The following is a 12,313-nucleotide window of genomic DNA, read 5'->3' on the forward strand; positions in this document are numbered from 1 at the left end:
CTTTACGAAAGCCTTTGACACAGTACTCCACAAATGTTTAACTCATAAACTAAAGTCTATAGGTCTAGATGAAAGTGTGTGTACATGGGTGGAAAATTTGCTGCAAGAATGGACCCAGAGTGCAGTGATAAATGGGTAATTCGCTAATTGGGCAAGGGTGGGAATGGGGAGCCCCGGGGTTCAGTCCTGGGACCAATCCTGATCACCTTATTTATCAAGGACATAGAGATTGGACTAAATAGCTCAGTTTCAGTTTTTGCGCATGATACATGCGCAAAAACTAACAAGATAAAGCTAACAAGATGCTGGCATTTATTAAAAGAGGAAGTGTAGCATGGGATCAAAGAGTAATACTTCCACTTTATAAATCATTGGTTCAGACCCCATCTTGAGTATACAGTACAGTTCCGGTCGCCGACTCTTAGGAGGGACGTCCTGAAACTGGAGAGAGTTCAGAGAAGGGCTACAAAATTAATTAAATGGATTAAAGGCCTGAGAGATGAAGTCTGCATTCAAAATCTAAACTTATTCACCTTAGAAAAGAGGCGATTAAGAGGGGCCCTTATTGCAGTCTGCAAAATCATCAATGGGGACCCCAATATTAGGAACAAGCTGTTTAATCTCAAAACTGTATTGAGAACCGAGGGGCACAACAAGAGATTAGAAGAGAGGGGGTTCAATCTTAAAATTGAGGGGTATTTCACTGTGAGAGTGGTGAATATTTGGAACTCACTACCACAGGCGGTGCTATCAGCGGAAAACATTGATACATTCAAGAAACTCCTGGATGAGTTTCTTCTTTCGCAGCATTTATAGGGCTACGGGAAGTGTTAGAGCCAGATAAATACACACACACACACACACACACTCACATACATAGGTTGACCTGGATGGACCTTGGTCTTTATTCAGCCTTGCATCTATGTTACTATGTACTAAGTACCATTACTGATTACAGCCAGTACAATTGGCTGATTAAAACCAGTACCAGTATCATTCTTGATTACAACCAGTAAAGCCACTAGAAATGTCTGATTATGACCAGTACCATTCCTAATTACAGCGAGCCAAAATGTCTGATCACAACTAGTACCAGTACCACCCCTGATTACAACCAGTACCAAAAAAATGATGTGAAAATGAAAATGTGATAGGTAGTCAGGTAATTGTGTAATTTATAGCCTATGTGGCTATTCAGTGAAAAAGTAATACACATGCGGTATTTTCAAACTCAGGAGAAGTAGCAAATACGTTTTGGGGTGAAATTGTAAGTATGTATATACTGTATTTTCAAAAACCCATCATTCCTCTTACTAAATACCTTGGGGTGTCTAATTTCCAAAAGGTGACATTTTGATGTTTTTTGTGCTGTGCTACCCTTTTAAGGGCCCTTAAGAAATGCAATAGCCAGTCAGAACACCAGGGTTGATTAATTTAAAATATACCATATACCGTAGTTTGTAGACTATAACTGTTACACGAACTAACCTTTGAACTAAAGAAATTTTGCAAAATAAATTTTGGCCTACATGTATGAATAAAGATGGTTTATTTGATATGTTTAATAATAGAAAGTAAGGGAAACAGTTTTATTTTCCAAAATTGTTGGTCTATATTCCTTTATGAATAGTTACATAGTATTTGAGGTTGAATAAAGACATACGTCCATCAATTCCAACCTATTGTGTGTATGCATTTATGTTTAAGCAGGTGTGTGCGTGTGTATTAGTCCATGTGGGATTTTGCTCTTAGGCGTACCTGTACCCCTGTTTGTTATGGCCCCCGAGGAACTTGTCCAGCAGTTTCTTGAATGATTCCACACTCTTAGCTGAGATCACTTCCTGCGGCAACGAGTTCCAGACCTTAACCGCTCTGACTGTGAAGAACCCCTTGCGCCCTGTGTTTTGAAAGTTTTTTTCCACCAATTTTTGGTTGTGCCCTCTGGTCTTTGTTATGGAGCTAACCGTAAACAGTTTGTTAATAATGTTGCTGTCGCCCTTGGATAGTTTATACAGGAAAATCATGTCCCCCTTAGTCTCCTAACCTCCAAAGAGAACATATTTAATTTTAACAACCTTGTTTAATATTTCAGGTCCTCGAACACCTTAATAAGTTTGGTTGCCCTCCTCTGGACTTTTTCCAGCTCAAGGACATCCTTTCTGAGTATCGGTGACCAAAACTGGACCGCATACTCCAGATGTGGCCGAACCAGCGATCTGTAAAGTGGCAAAATTATAGACTTGTCTCTGCAATACATTCCCTTCTTAATTCAAGACAGGACTCTGCTTGCTTTGTTTACAGCAGCCTGGCACTGCGAGCTGTTCTTCAATCTGCGGTCTATAATGACCCCCAAATCCTTCTCCGTTTCCGACTTCCCTAGTGGCACACCCATAAGTGTATAGTCCATTTGCCTATTTTTAACTCAAAGGTGCATTACCTTACATTTATCGACATTGAATTTCATCTGCCATACAGTTGCCCACTCCCCGATTTTCTCCAGGTCCTCCTGTAATGTTATAATCTCTAAGTCTGTGTCTACTACCCTCCCAATTTTAGTATCTTCAGCAAACACTGAGACATGACTATTCACTCCCTCCCCGATATCATTAATAAATAGGTTAAAAAGCATGGGACCCAGCACAGAACCCTGGGGCACGCAACTCATGACCTCTGCCCAGTCTGAAAAGGTGCCATTTACTGATACTCTTTGTGCACATTCTTGTAGCCAGTTTTCTATCCACGTGCACACTAATTCATGTATGCCCATAGCCCTTAGCTTGTATAACAAGCGTTTATGTGGCACCGTATCAAAGGCTTTGGAAAAGTCCAGATATACTTCGTCCAACGGCCTCCCCCTATCCAGATCTTTACTTTTCTCTTCGTAAAAGGTGAGCAGGTTGGTCTGGCAAGAACGATCCTTCCTAAATCCGTGCTGCATATCAGTTATTATGCCATGATCCCGGACGAATTCCACTAGGTAATCCTTAATTTACGGTTGGCATTTAAACGGTTGGCATTTTGACCCTTTTTTGAATATAGGTACCACATTAGCCCTTCGCCAGTCGCTCTACCAGCCATTATGGATTCCTTAAAAATGAGGAACAATGGTCTCGTTATCTCCTTGTTCAAAAGAAAATGTAAAATCTGCGCTTGTGGGTAAATGCGGTTTAGAAGCTGCTGCGCTATGGACCCTAGGGTCAAACTAATAAGGTACTAAATGTGCAGCGCTAAGGGTGATTTAAGGGAAAACATACTTTAGAGGGGATTTTAGATATTTATGTATTTTATGGTAGAAAATACAGTATTGGAGTTCGGCTTGCTAAAGCTATTAAATATTCCTTCTCTTTCTTGGTGATGAGATCATTCTTATAAGCGTTTTTAACCAACATTTCTAGTTCCTTTTTAAATACACTAGTGGGATTTTTATTTAATTCTATATAGGTATTGGGTGTCGTATAATATTTTCCATCTCTTTCAGGTAGTATTCTTTGTCCATAACAACTACTCCCCCACCCTTGTCAGTCTCACCACCACATCTTTTATTTTTTTCTAGTAATTGCATTCCTTTATTGATAAAGGCTTTTTTAAATAAAAGTTTTTTTAAATAAACGTGTATACCTACCACACCATGAGGAGTTTTCTTTTGTGATTTTATAAACTCTCGATTGCCGGGACATTGCCGGGAGAGATACCAGGAATGTGGACCCACTGATCAATTTGCACTGCTTAACTACCACAGCAGTGGGGTGAGTGCACATCCCAGATGGGGCATTCGTGGACACTTACACAGTGGTGTGGGAAGAGTGTTTTTGCAAACATTTGTTTGGATTTTCTTCATCAATTCACTTTGGACTTTATTCCCTAATATTGCACTTGGATTTATGTCAGATGGATCACCATCTGGGACTGGTCTAAATTTGATTGTGTTATTATTACAGCTGGCAAGCAGCTATATAATGTTACCACACATTATTTATGCACTTTTGAAATTGTTACTATTAAGGTTGACAAAGGAGTAATTCACATGGTGACATTGAGGTCACACAAAGCTTATTGCATATTGTTTTGTATACACAGTTTTTTGCTTATTTGATTATTTCACTTTAATACCTTTGAATTATCTTTGAGATATCGATTACACTTGATTTTAAGTACATTTTTTTTACTTAAATCACCCTTAGAGCTGCACATTTAGTACCTTATATTCCTTTATATAGTAAAAAAAAAAAATTAAAATCCAGGAATGATCAAATACCACCAGAAAGGGATGCATGACCGAGCAGTTGCCAGTCAAACTATCACAGCTCTAATAAACAGCCTGGTAATAAAGAGGCCCATCATTATTTTATTAACTGTCCCTGTAAACACTTGACACAATTCTGCCTAACTTTTATACCACTGTACAACATGCTGGTAGTGTGTCAATGACTCCATATAAAAATACAAATATGTTTTTTCAGCATTCAGTACCAGCATTATTACCTAGCCTTTCCTCCAGTCTGTGAGCTTTCCCTATGTACTCCATGTCTATCCCAACACATATTGAACTAACCTTGTCTTTTATAGGTAGGGAGCTGGAACATAAATAACCCCTATAATTTACCCTTCTATGCCACCTAACCACAACTCACAGGCCCCAAAGTGCATGATTGGTAATTGGTTGCTATGGCGGTGAACAGTCCCTATAGTTTACAATTTTCTGTGAATGATTTGGGTTTCGGTCGAACTGATGGTCAGTCCAAAACCAAAGCCCATCCCTACCTGCATACAACATGGCACATATTTGTAATGTAATATTTGCCATGCTGTCTCTACCTATGCAGAGCAGCTTTTTATTACCCTCAGCATTCACCAATCACCATAGACAGGCTAAGGCAAAAAAGCATGTCACTAGTGCCATCTAATCTAGTGGCATGTTTTGCAGAGAGTGCATACACATAATAATAGTGTCAGGAAGAAGTCTTAATATAAAAGAAAGAGATGTCTCTGTTATCCTCCTCATCCAGTTTGGCAGCAAAATAAGGATCGCAGAGTAAAGTAAATACTATAAACAGGTATATGCCACCAGATTAACATTTTAGGCCAATGTTATTATCTGAACCTTCTCATCATGCAAAGAAACTTAAAAGAAAGTCTATCCATTACACAATCTAGGACAACATAGCTGATTTGGAAAAATTCTCCAATTCAGCTCACCTTCCAGTTCAGTTATTTTCCTGCCTTCTCCAAACTCTTCACCCTTTCGTGAATAACCCTGATAGTATTTTGGCCAGTTCTACATTGCTTTACATAGTGAGTTATGTCATAACTGTGGCACTGCAGTCTTCATGCTTTATTTATATTTGCAATGTCTTTTAGTCAATTATATACACTAATACACAAATTCATTTACCATGTATTTATGCTTAAAATATTACCACATAGGTAAAGATCTCTGGGTAACCACACCCCCCCCTTATTAAATTTTACCCACCCCAACCCCTTTTACCTACATTTTTAATACATGCTCCATTCTTACATGAATCCATGTTAATGTGACATGCTGGGCCTGAGTCTTCTTTCCTTTGGATTGCAATGTGAGTAAGTCTTCGAGCACTCACATAACTCCCTGGTGATGTGAATGCTTCCCATTGGCTGTAGAAAAGTCCATTGGTGGGGTCTTACAGGGTCCTAAAAGACCTCAAGCAGAGATGGATAACTGGCCTCCACAACTGTAAGAGATGCTGCGGGAAGCAATGACAGCAGACTCAGGTAAGTAAATGAGTTGTTAGCAGTTTTTGTATGTGGATGGGTGAGGAAGGTGTGAAAAGGAATGAGGGAAGTGGGTGATATTGCCCATGGATAGACTTTAGGCCACCAGGGGTATAACAGTAGATTGTCCTTATGATCAACCAACAACACGTTTATCTCTACCTTAAAATGTCACTCACCCCTTTTGAAAAGTCTCCATAACCCACTGCATTAAATTTCCTTATTACAAAACCCTCATGCTTGGCTTTCACCTAATCCATACACAACCAGATGTTAACATGCCCCACTGTATAGTTTTCGAAAAATCACATTTGTTAACATCAAGCATTACCTATTCACTTTTATAGATGGCTTTAATAGCCTGACCAAAGTGATCAGTCTATTATGTTTTCAGAATAAAATGAAAGCACCATAGGGCCCAGGATTTCTATTATTAGAATCTACTTTTTTTCATTTGGTAAACAGTTTGCAAGTATATTTGCTCTGTGTGGACCACCCTCTTCTGTGGTCACAAAACGATGAGAGGGCCCAGAGTAATAGATGCCAACTGTTGCTATCCTTACTTTTACCAAGTGTGGTCATCAAAGGCTCATTCAAGCTAGTCCAAAGTTATTCAGCATTTTCATGATTACAAATGTGCAATAACAGAGCTATTGGAACACTTCATATATGTGTAAAAGCTAATTGGTAGTTTACCTGTGTATGTCGCAAACTTTTAAAGGGAAAATGCTTTCCTAAATTAACAAGGCAGACTTTGACTTTGCACTTTCCCATTCACCTACATTATGTGAAAACACTTATGTTTTATCATTGCACTCAGGTGATTGTAATAAATATATTTTGTGGTGATTCTCTGGGAAGTATGAGGAAGAAATCAATAAAAAATATGTTTTTGTAACTTTGTACTCTTATCCAATTTTTATTTTTCCAATTAAAATCTAGAAAATAAAAATGTATGTGTGTCTCGCTAATGCATAATTTGCAAGGACTACAAAATCTTTTTTGGATAACCGTGGCATATCTCTGAAAGAAATCAGATCCCACAACAGTAAAATGGTTAAATCCCATGATCCTCCTAGAATTGATGTACAATAGAAAGATCCTATTTTTTACATAAAAAAATAAGATCTTTCTTTCCCCCCCAGGGGAAAGAAATTCCTTTCTGATCCCATAAGGTGATCGGATATTCCCTGGATCAACAATCTCTGGTGCTTAACATACCTATAATAACTCAATATCCAGTAATATTCTGTGCATTTAGGAATACATCCATATTTTTTTGTAAACAGTTAACAGAGCTAGCTAGAACTAGCTCCTGGGGGAGTCTGTTCCGCATTTTCACAGCTCTAACTGTGAAGAATCCTTTCCATATGCAAGCGTTAAACCTTTTTTCCTCCAAATGCAAAGAGTGCCCCCTTTGTCCTTTGCAGTGACCCTAAAGTGAATAATTTGGCACCAAGTTCACTATATGGACCATTTACTGTATATACCGTGTTTCCCCAAAAATAAGACACTGTCTTATATTTTTTTTGCCCCAAAAAAACACACTAGGTCTTATTTTCAGGGGATGTCTTTTTTTTTTTTAATGTGCAACAAAATGTACAACAATCCAAAGTTATCTGGTATCACTCCGCCTGTCACAGTAACTGGCGCTATAGAGGAAGTATCGGCTAATGCGGCTCTGCTCCCTCCGCCGCCGCAGCCTTGCTTGCTACAGCACCGGCTTCCTTTGCTATTAGGGACAGTGGTACCAGAGGTGCAGCAGTAGGGACATCAGACAGTGGACAGCGAGGTACACATTACTGGTACACATTACAGTACTATACAGTACTAATGTATTACATTAAGCAGTGCCTTCGGGGGGACAGCAGTTGGTGAAGTATGGTAATGGAGTGCTCCCTGTCACTGCGCTGGCCGGAGGGAGTCCCCTATCATCCCCTTAATACAGTATGTCCCTGCAGGCTGATACCATCTCTCCTGCTCTTCAAGTTTCCCCTCACATGCTGCCACCAGGAATCCTGAAAAATAGCGCTAGGTCTTACTTTCGGAGTAGGTCTTATTTTCTGGGAAACACGGTATTTATACATGGTGATCATGTCCCCCCTTAATAGCCTCTTCTCCAGAATGAACAAATTCAGGTCAGTTAATCTTTCCTCATAGCTGAGCTCCAGATAAGGTCTTACTAATGCTTTGTACAGGGGCAGGATTATGTCTCTATCTCTGGAGTCTATACCCCTTTTAATACAAGAAAGTATTTTGCTTGCTTTAGAAACTGCATCTTGACATTGCATGCTATTATTGAGTCTGTGATCTACCAGAACACCCAGATCTTTCTCCATCATTGACTTCCCCAAACATACTCCCCCTAGAGTGTATGACGCGTGCATGTTTTTAGTCCCCAAGTGCATAACTTTACATTTATCAACATTAAATCTCATTTGCCAAATAGATGCCCAATCCGTTGGAGACATCCAGTAAGGACTGTATTCCACTGCATAACTTGGTGTCATCTGCAAACACAGAAATAGTACTTTTAATCCCCAAAATCTACGCCATTTATAAAGAGATTAAACAGTAAGGAACCCACCATTGAACCTTGGAGGAGACCACTAATAACCTCAGACCATTCAGAGTATGAATCATTGATCATGATCACCACTCTCTGAATACGGTCTTTAAGCCAATTTTCTATCCAATTACAGATTGAATACTCTATACCTACTGACCTTAACTTATATATTGTGTGCTCAACAAACCATACTTTGTACTTTGTTTTATTAGGTATCCATTGTCCCCAGGAATAAAAAACAGTGATCTTCATCTATTCAACTTTGAAGAAAATGGAGGGACCCGTTATACATCAAAAGCATCAAGCAGGCATAACCACCATCATCAACATCATCACCATCACCCCCACTCGCCTTATGGACACCTTGTCACTGATAGCAAAGATAACGTTTCTGCAAGTACCTGTTCAAGCAGTAAGTGTAACCTTTAGCCATATATTAATAGTCAGGTTTTTAATACCCTCAAAATATTTAACCATGTTTTCCAAATCTACAACTGTGGAAATTAATGGCAGAACTCCCACCATAACTGCTGGCTACATACCTCCCATAATTTCATTTTCTATCAGGTTATACTATCCTCTGTTTAAGGAGAAAACAGTTTCCATACCTACAAGATAAGAATGGAAAAACAAACATACTTAATGTATCACTCACCTTATTAATGCCAATTTACAGAATCCTAGTGTCTTCTATTCAGCAATTGTGCCAGCTAAGGTGAGGGTGGGGGTTAGGAGGTAGTCACCGAAAGGAATAAAACATTTTCAGATTTTATAATTCTTCCTTGCTCAAATTGGATGTGTCCACATTGGAGAGTTTTCCCATAATTTTCTCTCATAGCAGAGGAAGTGTCCCCAATAAGGGGACACAGCAATAAAAACCTGACCAAGACCCTAACTCTACTCAACTCCTTGTTTTTGTTTTTCTGTATAAAAACTGCAGTATTTTAGTAGGACTTTATTATCTAAATCTATTATCCATTTTTAATAACTTTAATGAATGTTCTCAGAATTTTTTCTTTACTCCATAAAACTATGTCATTTGTAGTCCTTAGTATAACCAAGTGATATAGTGAAATTAGGGTTTAGGCGGTCTAGCCCTAAAACAAGTGATATGTCTTACATAGAATCATAAAATAAAAAATACAAATAAAATTAATAGTACAATTGTGCTGTTTATCTCTTTTTCTACTGTGTCATGTGCAAATTAAATGCTCTTTTTTTGCAGACGGGTGTTCATCTAAGTCTTAAAATAGGTCTAATTTCTGAGTGAAAGTTTAATATTTGCTCTATAGTAAATATAATTCTGTGGCTCTGATAACGAATTGCACTGTTTTTATGAACACCAAATGAAGAAGGCATATCCTGCCCTCTATTAATAATTAATTTCCCATTCCTTAAAGGTCAAATCCACTTTTTTTTTGCAGTTAGCCAAGCCTTTTACTAAGGGGGTTTTTCACTAAAGAGCCGAAGGATCCAGCCATAGCTTTGGCTGATCCTTCTGCTCTCTTCGGCCACCGGAGCCCTTCAGTTCAGTCGAACCAAAAGGCGGCTGTACGAGCTATTCACAATAGCCCGTACAGCAGGCGGAGGCGGCCGAGCGGCTCAGTCGAGCTGAAGGCATATATTTTGGTTCAACTGAGCCGAAGTGACAGCTGAAGCGGGGAGAATGGCCCGCCGAAGGCCGGCCATTTCTCCCCGCAACTGACAGCTGACAATGTCGAGGTTTGCTACGCCAAGTTGTAATGACAGATCAGCGTACCCAAATGATCTGGGGATGCTGATCTGTTATTAAACAATAACAACTGAGCAGAGCCGGCCATGACATTGTTATTCATTGGCCGGGACCTGCTAGAAGACTCCAGCAGTTGCCAGCCAATAGGAAAAAGTCGGGTGGAGCCACTGTTAGCTCCGCTCAATTGTTTAAAAAAAAATGATTTTTCTTTTCTTTAAAATATTTTTCTTTTTATAAAAATTTTCCTATTTTTTATCATTTTTAGAAATAATTTGGCAACTGTTTCTTTTCTCCTTTTAACTTCTTTTCTATTCTGCTCGGTACCTCGGAGGTACCGAACAGAATAGCCCAGCCGAATGCTGCTCGGCAGCATTCGGTTATTCACTCACTGTATTGGATAGGGATGCACCGATAACGATACCAACTATTTGGTACTCGTACTCGCCCAAATGCTCCAATACCTTCCCTGATACCAGAACTTCCAGTCAGAGGGTGATTTCCTCCGACTGGCAGTGCCACGAGGGAACATGGAGCCAGCTTCCCGGGCCAATCAGGGAGCTGGGAGGCAGGTAATAATTCACCGTCTGGCTTCCTGATTGGCTGGGAAGCCGCCTCCAGGCTGTGTGGCTGGCTCGATGCTGATTGAAAAGAAAACTGGGCGGTGGGTAATAACACACTGCCCGACTTCCTGATTGCCCGGGAAGCCGTCTCCATGCTAACGGAAGTATCAGAATCTGTATTCAGTATCGGCGAGTACCAGAATATAAATATCGGTACTCTATACTGAAAAACTGGTATTTGTGCATCTCTAATATTGGAGATCGAAAATTATGAAAGTAACATTATACTATTATTATAGTGTAATTATATTATACTGTTATGATCTATGTATAAAAAGTATACTGCATTGGGATGATAGCTGCATTATTGTTTTTACATTTAAATGTTCAATATAATATACAGTTTGTTCTAATGTTTTCATATGGATTGAGGAATAGTCCTTGCGGTCCATTGATTGTATGCTTATATTTGTGTGCTCCATTAACCAGATGCACATGTTTATGAACTCAGTTGACCGGATGTGAATATTTATGTGCTCCACAGAATGGCTGTGACATAATTTCCTGTTTTACACAGGTAGATTTTTGCAGCATCACTATGCAGTTGCTTATACATTTGAGCTACTGTTAGTTGTATGTTATGCCTTCTTCTGAGGAAGTCCCCTCATGCTGAGATTAAACGTGTAAAGAATTATGGGGCGTAAGACTATAATACAGGCGCCCGTGGTATTCTAATGTAAGGATATCCATAGTGAAAGACAAGATATTGGACTTTTATGCTATGTCAGGGAAGTATAATGGATCTAGTTTAATGAATGTAAACACATGCTATTTTCACATGATCCATCCTACCATCTACAGAAATTAAGTCACACAGATTGAAGTGGTGAGCTACAAACCTAAAACCTATTACTGCTATGCCTATCATTTGAGTGGAAAGATAACTTGACGCACTTTAAACCTGGCTTAATAATACATGCAACAGAAGATGCATACGCCTCCCTAATGATAAAGTGTGGACTTTATCATTAACACAGACAGTTATATATGCTTTATGGCCAAATCTAGGCTAGGCTGTGCACATTCATATGCATATTTGGTTGCAATGTGCCTCTGCATTATCATATAAAACTCATAAGGTTTATGTGTGTGGATATATTGTGGACTGAATCTGTGGTTGGAGTTCCACTTCCTTGGATTACAGATACACATAGCCCAAGTATCTGTTTGGGTTATGAATGTTGAGATGGTGGTAGCAATATAAATATCTGGATATAGGATTGATATGCACTTCCAATCAGTGATACTTTGGGACAAGCAGAGTATACTAAGCATTCTAACTATGTTTGGACTTTTAGTATACCACTTAAATTGGTGGCTTTCCGAAGCCACCACTCCAAGCTTTCTCCCGTGATGGACTACAATCTTGCGTTTAGTTTACTGATTTGTATTGAGATTGTAGTCCATCCCGAGACAGAACTTGGAGGGGAGGCTACTTTAAAACAGACACAGGGATCATGGGGTACAAAAGTAGCCACCCACCAGAAGGAAGGACAGTATTAGCAAAAAATCATAGATGATTTGAGGATTTACAGCTGAGTGATACTCAGATAAGGTACAGTATTGTTAATACTTAAGGCACTTGAATGTATTTTTAAGATTTAACTCCTGATTTTAGTGTCACTTTAATCTACCAATACA

This window comes from Nanorana parkeri, unplaced genomic scaffold (genome assembly GCF_000935625.1).
Source record: "Nanorana parkeri isolate BGI_ZX_2015 unplaced genomic scaffold, ASM93562v1 scaffold471, whole genome shotgun sequence".
Lineage (NCBI taxonomy): Eukaryota > Metazoa > Chordata > Amphibia > Anura > Dicroglossidae > Nanorana > Nanorana parkeri.